The sequence below is a fragment of the Lipotes vexillifer genome, unplaced genomic scaffold, assembly GCF_000442215.2.
Source record: "Lipotes vexillifer unplaced genomic scaffold, Lipotes_vexillifer_v1.1 scaffold394, whole genome shotgun sequence".
Lineage (NCBI taxonomy): Eukaryota > Metazoa > Chordata > Mammalia > Artiodactyla > Lipotidae > Lipotes > Lipotes vexillifer.
In genome coordinates, this window is record NW_006791731.1 from 526,634 (window position 1) to 539,192 (window position 12,559).

The 12,559-nt window shown below is 49.5% G+C and overlaps 1 protein-coding gene across 2 annotated transcripts in view; it reads right to left on the reverse strand.

The window, feature by feature from the left end:
- HSF1 (heat shock transcription factor 1) overlaps positions 1–12,559 on the reverse strand; it is a 19,833-nt gene that overhangs the window by 6,888 nt on the left and 386 nt on the right. The gene's annotated exons all lie outside the window — the stretch shown is intronic.

Here is a 12,559-nt window from a genome sequence, read left to right on the forward strand (position 1 = left end):
TCCTGCTCCCTTTACTCCCTGACCAATGAGCTAACTGGGCAGAGAACTCAGTGACCACACACAACAAAGAACACAAACTGCCCAGAATTAGTTCAGAAAAGTCACTAAACAAACCAACAGCAACAACAAGAAACAGCGACAAATCCTGGCGAGCGAAGAAAATCTGATACCGAGTTTAACAAATGCCACATTATATTAATGGAAAGTCCAACATTCAACAAAAAATTACGAAACATGCAAAGGAACAAGGTATGACCCATACATGGGAAAAAAGCAACCAAAAGAAACTCTCCCAAAGGAAGCTCAGATGTTGGACTTACTAGACAAAGACTTTAAAATCAGGTATTTGAAATATGTTCGAAGAACAAAACAAAATGGCATCTAAAGAAATAAAGGAAAGCATAAGAATGATATCTCTTAGAACAAAGAATAACAATAAAGATAGAAGTTATAAATATGAACCAAAAAAATCCTGGAGTTGAAAACTCTAACAACTCAGATTTAAAATTCACTAGAGGGCTCAAGAGCAGATCCAAGCAGGAATAAGAAAGAATCAGCAAACGTGAAGGAAGATATTCAACTGAGATTACCTAGGCTGAGAGACAGAAAGAGAAAAGAAGGAAGAAAGTGAACAGGCCTCAGAGACAATGTGGTATGCCACCAAAGACCAACATGTGCGTAAAGGAGAGGAGAGAAAGGGACAGAAAGAATATCTGAAGAAATAATGGCAGAAAACTTCCCAAATTTGATGAAAAATATCCAAGAAGCTTAACAAATTCCAAGGACAAACTCAAAGAGATTCCCATCTAGATATCCATAATCAAACTGAAGAAAGCAAAAGACCAAGGAAGAATCTTGAAAGCAGTAAGAGAGAAAAGACCCATCATGTACAAGGAATCCCTAATAACAGCTAATTTGTCATCAGAAACCATGCAGGCCAGAAGCCAGTGGGATGACATACCAAAAGTGCTGAAAGAAAAAAACCTGTCAGCCAAGAATTCTATATCCAGCAAAACTATCCTCTGAAGATAAAGGCAAGGTGGCTCTGTCTGCAAAGGCAGCTAAGGAGATCCAGTGAACCACTCCAAGGAGAAAAAAAAAACAAAGCTTATTTAAGTCATCTAAAGTCTCTGGAAATTGTCCTAAAGGCATATTAACAAATGAAGAAATATTTATTCAAGAAAACCTAAAACTCAGTAGGAACAGTGAGTCTGTAGCATTTTAGCCATAACTTACTCCCTCCTCCTCACACCAGTTCACCTGGATTGATATGACACTCTGGGAGGCTATGGCCTAGAGGTGGGGATTCCTCTCCCCTCAGTTTACAGCCAAGGCTTTCTGTATCTTGCTGAGGGGCAGGCCACCAGCATTTCTCATCTTGTCCAACTTGCAGGTGAAGAGGCTAAATTCCTGGTGATGGCAGCCAAGAGGTTGAGGGTCCTCTTCCCCATTCTGCCCCCGCCTACAGAATGGAGGCTCTACCCCAGGCATGGCAGGCTGAGAATACTGGGGCTTCAATTACCCTCACCCCAGTTAGCCTTTAATTTCTTTTTCTTGTCTTAATGTACTGGGTAGCACTTCCAGTACACCATTAGCTAGAACTGGTAAAAACAGATTTTGTGCTTTGTTCTGATCTTATGAGCAAAGCATTCAGTGTCTTACCATTATGTATGATATTAGGTGTAGGATTTTTTTGTGTGTGTTGTTTTTTTTAGAGATCCTTTTGTATCAAGCTGAGGAAGGTCCCTGCTAGCCCTGGTTTTCCTAGTTTCCTGAGGAATTTTTTTTTTTGTAATATCACGAATGTCAAATTTTGTCAAATGCTTTTTCTGAATCAAATAATATGATCATGTGGTTTTTCTTCAGATTGTTAACATGGTGGATTATATTGATTTAAAAATCTTGAACCATCCTTGCATTCCTGGGATAAATCCCATTTGTTGTGACATTATTCTTTTTATGTACTGCCAAATTTGATTTGCTAAAACTTTATAGAAGACATTATGAAGGATATTGGTCTAATTTTCTTGGACTGTTTGTGTATAATCATTTGGGCCTGAAAATTTCTTTCTAGGAAGGTTTATGACTAGGAATTCTATTTCTTTAATAGACTCAGGACCACTAATAGTTGTTTCACCTTGGGTGAGTTTTGGCCATTTGTGCTTTTCAAGGAATTGGTCCATTTTATCTACTTTACATGCATAGGGCTGTTTGTAATACTTCCTTATCATCCTCTTACCACCTGTGGCATCTGTAGTGATATATCCTGTGATTCCTGATATTAGTAATTTACCTTTTTTCCTCTGTCAGTCATTCCACAAGTTACCGATCTCAATCTTTTGAAAGATTCAGCTTTTGAATTCATTTATCATGTTTTACTGTTTTCAATTTCATTGATTTTTGTTGTCTTTATTATTTCCTTCCTTCTGCTTGCTTTGGGCTTATTTTGCTCTTTTTTACTTTAATGTGGAAGCTCAGAAGCCATCCTAATTTCCCTTTTAGCACTGCTTTACATGGACCTTACACATTTTCAGACAGGAAGAGTTTGGTGGACTGCTGGGGAATGTCTGTGGCACAGGGGATGGATATCCTGTTGGATGGAAAATGAGGGAAGAAAACAGCGCTCCTCTGGAGGCTGCACTCTTGTGAGTCTTGATGGTGGCATCTGCAGGCTGCCACTGTGCCTCAGTCTCCCCACGTGGCATCTACCATTCACCCACATGACCTCAGGCACATCCTGTCTCACCCTAGGCCAGACTGCTTGCTGAGCTCTACCCTTGCTGACTGATTGGGTGTCTCCACACGGCTGGCCGTCTGGGATGTACCTCCATATCTCTGAAAAGGAAGCTATAATCTATATACAGTTTACCCTTTTAAATGAACAGCTCTCCATTTCTGACACACAGCTGTTTACTCGCACAAGTGAGGAATAGAGAACATTTCCATCTACCCCCCAAATCACCCCTACATCCCTTTGCAGTCAACCCCCTCCCTCATCCCCAGGCAACCACTGATCTTTTGTCCCCACAGTTTTGCTGTTTCTGGAATGTCATGTAAGTGGAATCACAGGGTATGTAGCCTCTTGTGTTTGTATGTAGCCTTTGACTTAGCATCATGCCTTTGAGATGCAGCCACAGTGTTGCAAGGGTAAGCTGTTTGTTCCTCTTAAATGCTGAGTAGTATTCCATTGTAGGGATGTCCCACAGTTTGTCTTCCACTCACCAGTTAATGGACGTTTGGGTTGTGTCCTGTTTCTGGCTATTATAACTAAGTGCTATGAACATTTGTGTCCCGGTTTTTTCCTTCTAGAAGTTATACAGTTTTAGCTCTTATATTTCAATCTATGTTTAATTTTTGTATATAGTATTAAACACAGGACGGGCTCACATTTGTGCTTGTGGAAGTCCAATTATTCCAGCACCATTTGTTGGAAAGAGTTCTTCCTCCATTGAATTACAGTGGCATCTTTGTCAAAAATCAAATAACCTTGAATGGGTGGGCCTACTTCTGGACTCTCTAGTCTGTTCCACTTATTTGTATGTTTATAGTTATGCCAATGTCACTCAGTATTGATTATTATAGCTTTACAGTATGTCTTGATATCGGATAGTTTGAGTCTTCCAACTTTGTTCTCCTTAAAAAAAAAAAAAGTTTGACTATTCTCTGTCCTTTGCTTTTTCATATAAACTGAAGGTTAGTGCACACAAAAATTTCTGCTTGGATTTCACTGGGATTGTGTGGAATCTACTTAACGTCTTTTTCTCAGCCATGTTTTACAGTTTTCAATGAATAAATCACACACGTATATGTGTGTGTGTGTGTGTGTGTGTGTGTGTATACATACATATATATATATATATATATATATATATATATACACACATTTTGCAAGATTTACCCCATGATAACTAGCCTACAGATGGCCTCCAAGGATCCCCACCTCCAGGAGTTCACAGCTTTTGCTGTCCCCTTCCATGATCCACCAGGAATGTTCTCTATGACCAACCGCATCCAGCAGACATGATGGTATTTGAGAACACATTACAAGCCCACCTTGGGCTCCCGCTCTCTCAGATCGCTTGCCCTGGGAGAGGCAAGGTGACATGCTGAAAGCAGCCCTAAGGAGAGGTCCACAGGGTGAGGAACTGAGGCTGCGAGCACCCAGCTGAGTCTTTTTTTTTTTTTAAGATTTTTTTGATGTGGACCGTTTTCAAGGTCTTTATTGAATTTGTTACAGTATTAATTGTTTTATCTTTTGGTTTTTTGGCTGAGAGGCATGTGGGACGTTGGCTCCCTGACCAGGGATCGAACCTGCACCCCCTGCATTGGAAGGCGAAGTCTTAACCACTGGACCACCAGGAAAGTCCCCCCAGCTGAGTCTTGAGATGATTGCACCCTCACAAGACATCCTGAGGCAGCCAGCTCACGGCTCTCAGACACTGAGAGATAACAAGGGTTTGTTGTTTTAGGCAGTTAGTTTGGAGGTGACTGGTTACACAGCCACAGATAATACAACCAGTAAGTGTTCTGTGGTTTTTGTAGCACTGTAAGTATTCCCATTTTCAACAGTCTACTACTGGTCCATAGAAATATATTCCATTTCTGTATATTGGCCTTGAGTCCTGTGACCTCACGAACTCATTCATTAGTCCTAGTAACTCTTGTGTAGGTTCTTTGGGGTTTGCCAGGTAAACGATACTGTTTCCTGTGAATGGAGAGTTTTACTTCTCGCATCTCAGTCTTGACGCCTGTTACTTCTGTACTTGCCGCATTGCCTGACCAGGGCGCCCAACACACATGAAGGAGAAGCAGTGAAGAGCAGACACCCTGCCTTCTTCTCCAGCCTTGGGGGAAAGTATTCAGTGTTTCACCATTAAGTGTAATGTTAGCAGCAGGGTTTTCTTGGTACAAGCTTTTTATGAGATCGATGAATTTCCCTTCCTAGTTTGCTGAGCTTGTAAAAAAATTTTATGTATTTATTTATTTTTGGCTGCGTTGGGTCTTCGTTGCTGCACACAGGCTTTCTCTAGTCGTGGCGAGTTAGGGCTATCCTTCGTTGCGCTGTGCGGGCTTCTCACTGCGGTGGCTTCTCTTGTTGCAGAGCACGGGCTCTAGGCGCACGGGCTTCAGCAGTTGTGGCTCGCGGGCTCTAGAGCTCAGGCTCAGTAGTTGTGGCGCACGGGCTTAGTTGCTCTGCAGCATGTGGGATCTTCCCAGACCAGGGATGGAACCCGTGTCCCCTGCACTGGCAGGTGGATTCTTAACCACTGCGCCACTCAGGGAAGCCCCTTGCTGAGTTTTTATCATGAAATGGATATTGAATTTTGTCAAATCCTTCTTCTGCCTCTGTTAAGATCGCGTGGCTTTTCTTCCCTGTTCTGTTGATATGGTGAGTTACACTCGGTCTTGGGTGTTAACCAGACTTCCACCTACAGGGCCCCTTCCAGTCCCAGGCCTCATGCTGTCTCTGATCGGAGTCAGTCTCATTCTTATCCTGTTCTTCTGTGTGCAATTTCCTCTCTTTTTCTGGCTGCTTTTAAGATTTTCTCTTCACCACTTGTTTTCAGCAATTTGATTGTGATGTGCATTGGTTATCGTTTTTTTTTTGTGCTTTATCTTCCTTGGGAATCACTGAAATTCTTGGATCTGTGGGTTTACAGCTTTCAAAGAAAAAAAAAACTGGGCAAATTTCAACCAGTATTTCTAAAATTCTCCTTCCTTCTTTACTCTGGAGCTTAAATTGTGTGTCAGACCACATGACATTATCCCCGTAAGGCTCTGCTCACTTTTTTCAGTCTTTTTTTCCTCTCTGTGATCACCGTGCATAGTTTCTTTTGCTAGTCTAGCGTTCAGTGATCTTTTCTTCTGCAGTTTCTAATCTGCTGTTTAATACCCTCCAGTGACTTATAAAAACAAGCTTTAAACTTTAGAAAGTTAGATTTACAGAAAAGCTAGACAGTACAGAGTTCCCATATATCCCACGCCCCATTTCCCTATTATTAACACCCTGCATTAGTGCATATGCCACAAGTAACGAATCAATATATTGATAGTTTATTTTTAACCAAAGTCTCCATTTTGTTCAGATTTCCTTAGTTTTTACCTAATAGGTCTTTCTATTCCAGGACAATCATCTGAGACATTCCATTCCATTCAAGTCTCCTTACCGTCATTCTTGACAGTCTCAGACTTTCCTGGTTCCTGACGCCCCTGACAGCTTTGAGGACGGGGCTGCTATTGTGTAGAATGTTGCTCAACTTGGATTTGTCTGATGTTTTTCCCTCATGAGGAGTTGGGGTTACGTAAGTTTTTGGAGAGGAAGACCACAGAGGTGGCTTGCACTGCCCATCACATTACGGCAGGGCACACCCGTCAACGTGAATCATCACTGCTGGTGGAGGCCTGTCTGTCAGGCGTCTCCACTGTACAGTCTCTCCCCCCACCCCGTCCTGTACTCCTCAGAAGGACGTCTGTGTGCAGCCAACACTGAAGGGTGGGAATTACGTGTCACCTCTTTGAAGGGAGTCAACAGAAATAATTTGGAATTCTTCTGCATGGGACACTTGTTCCAGAGATATTCTGTTCAATTTCTTTCCTTTTTCTATCTTCCATTTCTCTGTCTTAATGTTTTCTCTCTACTTCTTTGAGCAAACAGAGCATCTTAATAACTCTTTGAATGTCCTTGCTCGCCACTTTCATCACACCTGGATCTGTTACTGTGACTCTTCCCTTCTTTGTTACAGGTCACATTCTCATGCCAAGTGGATCATCTATTAGTTTTGACTAGATTCTGGACACGAAGAATTTTACTACGTTGTGTCTGAGTTTAGTTGTCTTCCTTTCGAGAGTACTGCACCCTCAGTTCTGCAGGAAAGGATCAGCCTGATCCTTTTTTTTTTTTTGCAGTACGCAGGCCTCTCACTGTTGTGGCCTCTCCCATTGCGGAGCACAGGCTCCAGACGCGCAGGCCCAGCGGCCACGGCTCATGGACCCAGCCACTCTGCGGCATGTGGGATCCTCCCGGACCGGGGCATGAACCCGTGTCCCCTGCATCGGCTGGCGGACTCTCAACCACTGCGCCACCAGGGAAGCCCTGATCCTTTTAAGGCTTGTTTTAAAGCTCGTTTACACTGCATTTGGGTAGCCTTTTCTCTGGGGCTAATCCAGCCCCACTTTCAAGTTGTGGCTGTTCTGGGGTCCGTGAAAGGCTCTGTGTGTTAGAGCGGTATCTCCGCTCTGAGGAATCGGATGACTCGGCCAACTCTAGGTGAGCCTGGTGATTGCTCGCCACGCAGCTCCTCAGTGGCTGTTCTTTCCCTGGAAGTTCTCGGGCGGCTTCCCAGGCTCCCCACATGGATGGGCAAAGCAGCACTCGACCAAGATCCGCAGGGGCTCACATGCAGCTCCTCCTCTCTGGTACCAGGCCTTGCAAATTCTGGCTGTCTTAGTTTCTCCAAAGGCCAGGCTCTCAGAGTCTGAACACTGCCTCCAGATAGAAAGCCTGGGCACCTGGAGGGCTCACCTGTCCTTCCTGTTTAACAATCCTGAACACTGTTGGTGGGCTGAGTCCATGTTGAATGTGTCCTGCCAGCCTGACCTTAAGGTGTGTTAGAAGTTTGAGAGGGCCTTCCGGTGAGTCCATCGCAGAGCCCGATGTCTCCTCCTCCTCTGCTGACCACGTGCACTTCTTGCAGGAAGTCCTGGCTTACCCTTGGATATAATGGAAACCAGTGATGGGAAATACGGCAGGACCAGGGAGAAGCTGTTGCCCAGCTGCTGGCTGGCGAGCAATGCCCTTGCCCCTGAGATGCAGTTCTTAGTAAATATCAAGTCTTACTGTAAATTCAGAGTCTGTGGCCCTATTTCCTACATGACTGTGAACAACCTAAAACGTATACAAAGTTTTGCACATTTTTACAGAGGGAGGATCTCTGTCTTTGAGTATCTTCTCAAAGCGCCCACAACTCAACGGGATTAACACCCACGGTAATTCCATGAGAGGCCTAACTGTACTTCTCAGGTATATTCCCAGAAGAAAAGGCCCATTTTAGTCCCCCAGCCAAAGAGACTGGTGTGTGTGATGTGCTCCGGGAGCAGCGGGCGTGCAGCTGGCACCCACGTGCAGTGTGAGCACTAGAGCCGCGTGGACGCGGCAGCAGAGAAACGCAGCCTGGCGGGAGGACACGGGAGGCACCAGGCGGGGTGCAGAAAGGAGCTCGCTTTCGGTCCCCTCCCTGGCCTTCGTCTTGTCCTCAACCGAGAATAGGACCATCTGCACTGTCCTCATGTCATTTTCTTATTTCTGCTCAGGGTCACAGCACAGGCCCCATGACCAAAGCATCCCCACTCATGTCCAGCCACTGGCCCCATGCTCGGGTCTCCAGGCCCAGCTGAACATCTGCACACGGGTGACTGCTGACTCAGTGACTGCCGGCGCCCTCCCAGTGGGAGGAGACTGTGGGGCAGCTGCCAGCGCCTCCAGGATCGGGAAACATTCAGGGAGCCGGCCTCCCTCCTTCCACAGCCTGCAAAGCCAGCCCCTGCGAGCCCTGCAGATCTCAAGGAAACCCTGCAGCCAAAGGTGCAGGCTCTGGGGTCTTTAGCCCGGCGCCTGTGATATCTGATGGGAGCTGACCGCTCATTCCAGGGCGGGTCCTATGGACCCTGCTGACCACTCCCTGGTCCTTTAATAAAGAATTCTGAGCGGGCTTCCCTGGTGGCGCAGTGGTTGAGAATCTGCCTGCTAATGCAGGGGACACGGGTTCGAGCCCTGGTCTGGGAAGGTCCCACATGCCGCGGAGCAACTAGGCCTGTGAGCCACAACTACTGAGCCTGTGCGTCTGGAGCCTGTGCTCCGCAGCAACAGAGGCCGCGAGAGTGAGAGGCCCGCGCACTGCGATGAAGAGTGGCCCCCGCTTGCCACAACTAGAGAAAGCCCTCGCACAGAAACGAAGACCCAACACAGCCAAAAATAAATAAATTAATAAATTAATTAAAAAAAAAAAAAAAAAAGAATTCTGAGCACACACAGCCCAGTGGAGCCAGGCAGGCTCAGGCTCAGGTGTGCTGTGCCCATCTACCCTCCCTCCAGCCCCTTCTGAGACCCCTGTGCCCCTCCTCACCACACCCTGCCCACCCCAGGACTGTGGAGGGAGGAAAGAGACAGGAGGCCACACACAGAGCCCGCCGTTTATATATCTCTGCCTGCCTCGTCCATCCATCCATCCATCTATACATATACCTATATATCTCTATGGAAGGGGAAAGGGAGGACTCTCGTGTAAAAATACAAACTACAATTCTATGAGCACCAAGTACTGGTTAGTCCGAATGTGGCTGGGGTCAAGCTAAGAAAGCAGGTAGGGACTTCCCTGGTGGTGCAGTGGTTAAGAATCCACCTGCCAATGCAGGGGACACAGATTCGAGCCCTAGTCCGGGAAGATCCCACATGCCGCGGAGCAACTAAACCCGTGCGCCACGACTACTGAGCCTGCGCTCTAGAGCCCGTGAGCCACAGCTAGTGAGCCTGTGTACCTAGAGCCTATGCTCCCTAACAAGAGAAACCACGACAATGAGAAGCCCGTGCACCGCAGCAGAGTAGCCCCTGCTCGCCACAACTAGAAAAAGCCCGCACGCAGCAACGAAGACCCAGGCAGCCAAAAATAAATAAATAAATAAATAAATAAATAAATAAATTTATTTAAAAAAAAAAGAAAGCAGCAGGTGGGGTGGAGCCAGAGTCCGGACCCCACAGGTGGAGGCCTCGTGTTGCCCTCTACCCGGGAGACGCGGAGCGTGGCGAGGGCAGGCGTGAGCCAGAGCTGGACGCCTCTGGCTCCAGAGGTGAGCGAGACCGTGGACTTCGGGTCCTGCTCAGCCGTCCCCCAGCTCTTCGTCTGTTTCCTGATGTCTCTGGGACTCAGTTCCTGTGTCTCTAAAAGGCCGGCTGTCACCTCCACGTGGGGCTGTGGAAGGAGGGGAACCGATACCTGAGGGGCTGGGCCTCCCGCTGTGCAGAGGGACGGGATAGGGATGGCCGTGTCCTGTTTGGCAGGTGCAGGGGGCACCAGGAGCCTCCAGGCCCCCAGCGCCCCTCACAGCCTGCACCGGGTGCACCTCCGGCCTTTTGGGGCCACTGCCCATCCCCGAGGGCGGGGCGGAGGGCCTGCTGGGGCGCACCTGGCTCCCGGGCCAGGAGGAGGAGCAGCCCTGCCTGTCGTGAGAGCCCCGAAAACGGTCCTTGGCCAGCTCGGAGTGGCCAGGTGCGACCAGGACCCTCCTCGAAGGGCCAGTCTCACAGGGAGCTGGCGACCTGACTGCAGCGACTGCTCTCCAGCCAGCCCCTCCAGTGTGACCCTCTGACCGTCTGACTGCCGGTGCTCACATGGGCCATCCTAGGCGAAAGAGGCCCTCGCTCTTAGGGCCTCGAAGTGCCTGCAGCCTAAAAAGAAGAGCCTCCTTCACCTACGCACTCCCTCGCCCCATCCCTGTCCCGTGGGAGGGGGTCAGGAGAGCCGCTGCATTTGCCAGCTTCCCTCCCGAGGGCGGCGGGGCTTCGGGTCCTGCAGGGCAGCCCCGGCCTATTCAGCAGTGGCTCCACACCAAGCGCATCGGTAACTGGCAGGGGGTCTGGAAGCGGGGGAGCCAACACAACTCTCTGGGCAGTGACGTGCTGGCCGTCCCCTGGGCTGTGCAGAGGCCGCACAACACTGCCAGACTGGCCCCCCGGCCAGAGTTTCTGGGGCCGGAAGCCACCCCCACCCCGCCATTACTCAGCCTTGAGGATCAGCCACCCCACCACCGCCTCTCCCTGGTCCCCTGGGTCAAACGCAGGGAGGGTCCTCTTGGCAGAATGGGGAGAAAACTTCCAGCACAAGGGGGAAGGCATCGAGAGCACAGATGCCAGAACCTTCCAAGGTCTCTGGAAGCTGGACTTTGGGCTGCAAGTCTGCAGAAGTCTCCATGAGGACTTTTTGACAGAGGCCCGGGGCTTGTGTGTGCATCACTGAGGCCTTAGGCAGCGGGCTGTTTCCTTTCTCGGGGCTGGGCAGCTCTGCAGACCCTGCCCAATCCAGAAAAGGGCTCTGTTTCTGTCCTGCCTGGCAGTGCCAGCCCGCCCGCTGCCTCCTGCACCACGCACACCCTGCTCGGCCTGTGGACAGACCAGGGGGGCTCAAATGCACAGGCTCCAGCCAGCACCCCTCCACCCCCGGGGAGAAAATGCCAGCAGGGTCGGCGGGTGGTGCAGCCACTGTGAATGAGGCTGGCTCAGGCTTGATGGTTCCCGCTCTCCTGCTCCAAGGCCTTGCCCAGAGCACAGGCAGTGGGACTTGGAGAACTCGCTGGTGGGGCTTCACCCGCTGCCTCACGATCTTTAAGCAGAAGCAGTGAGCAGGTCAAAAGGTGGGGCGATCACCCCAGTAGGACTAAGCTCGGAACATCCCAAAAGATCTCTGATGCCCCTCCCCAAACCGGGTAAGAGTGCTGCCTGGGGGTTAAGGGAAAGGGGAAAGAGGAAGAAGGAAGGATAATGACAGAAACATGGGGTCATTTCCTTGGGTCTGCAAAGTTCAAGGCCTGCAACGAAGGGATGGCGGTAACAGGACAAGCTGCAGGAAAGCACGGCTCCCTCTTTGGGAATGCTGCCCACCATTACAGAAACAAGCAGTGGAATTGGAGAGTGCCACATGGATGTGTTACTTGGACCAACACAAAGTGTCCCCCACAAGGACGCTGCAAGATTTCTAGTCTCTTTACTCCCTCTCCCCCTCTTGAGGCAGAGCTTCAGCAGACAACCCAGGAACGAGAGGACCCAGCCTCCAGTTCTGGGCTCGTTCCAGCCCTGACTGTTCTTCGTTCCTAAGGGCTTAAGACTGTGAAACAGAAGTACTTAGAAGAGTCTGAGAAAGCCCGCGTCTGGGCCCTCAGGAGAGCAAGCAAGTCTGGAGGCGCCCAGAGGCTCCGCAGCCCAGGGCGGCCTAGGCCACCCATCTGCCGGCCCTGAGCTATGGCTCCGGCCTTCCCCGGACACGACGTCACAGCCCGGACGTGAACGGCAACTCCAGACAGTCTCTGCTGTACCTCTGCAAGCCTGAATTGTCCGGTCTGCAGGGTCAGACCACGGAAACGAGCCTGCTGCCAGGCAACTGGAGGCAGGGACGCGAATGAAGACGTCCCGAGAGGAACGAAAAACAAAGTCGCTCTTGGGAAACCCGGCTCTGGTCTCCGGACACGGGCTCGAGACCCACCGGAACTTTATGACGTTTTGCTTTCTGTTTTCGCTCCTTTTCCCTTTCCACTAGAGTAACGCCCTCCAATTCCTGCGCCAAGTCCTGATTTCTTCCCAAAGGCTGCCGACCCCACCACCCTGGTAACTCATCTGAAAAGCTACGGGGGCCACCTGGGCACAACGCTCGCCAGCGAAACTAGGCGCTGCCCTAAGGCCAGACGCGCTTCCGCAGTTGTCCCGCACATAGTCGGCGCGAGACCGAGGAGAGGCCCTTGCTGCCCAGCCCAAGGGAGCGCGCGGCAGGAGCGACGAGGAGCGGCCTCCGACGCT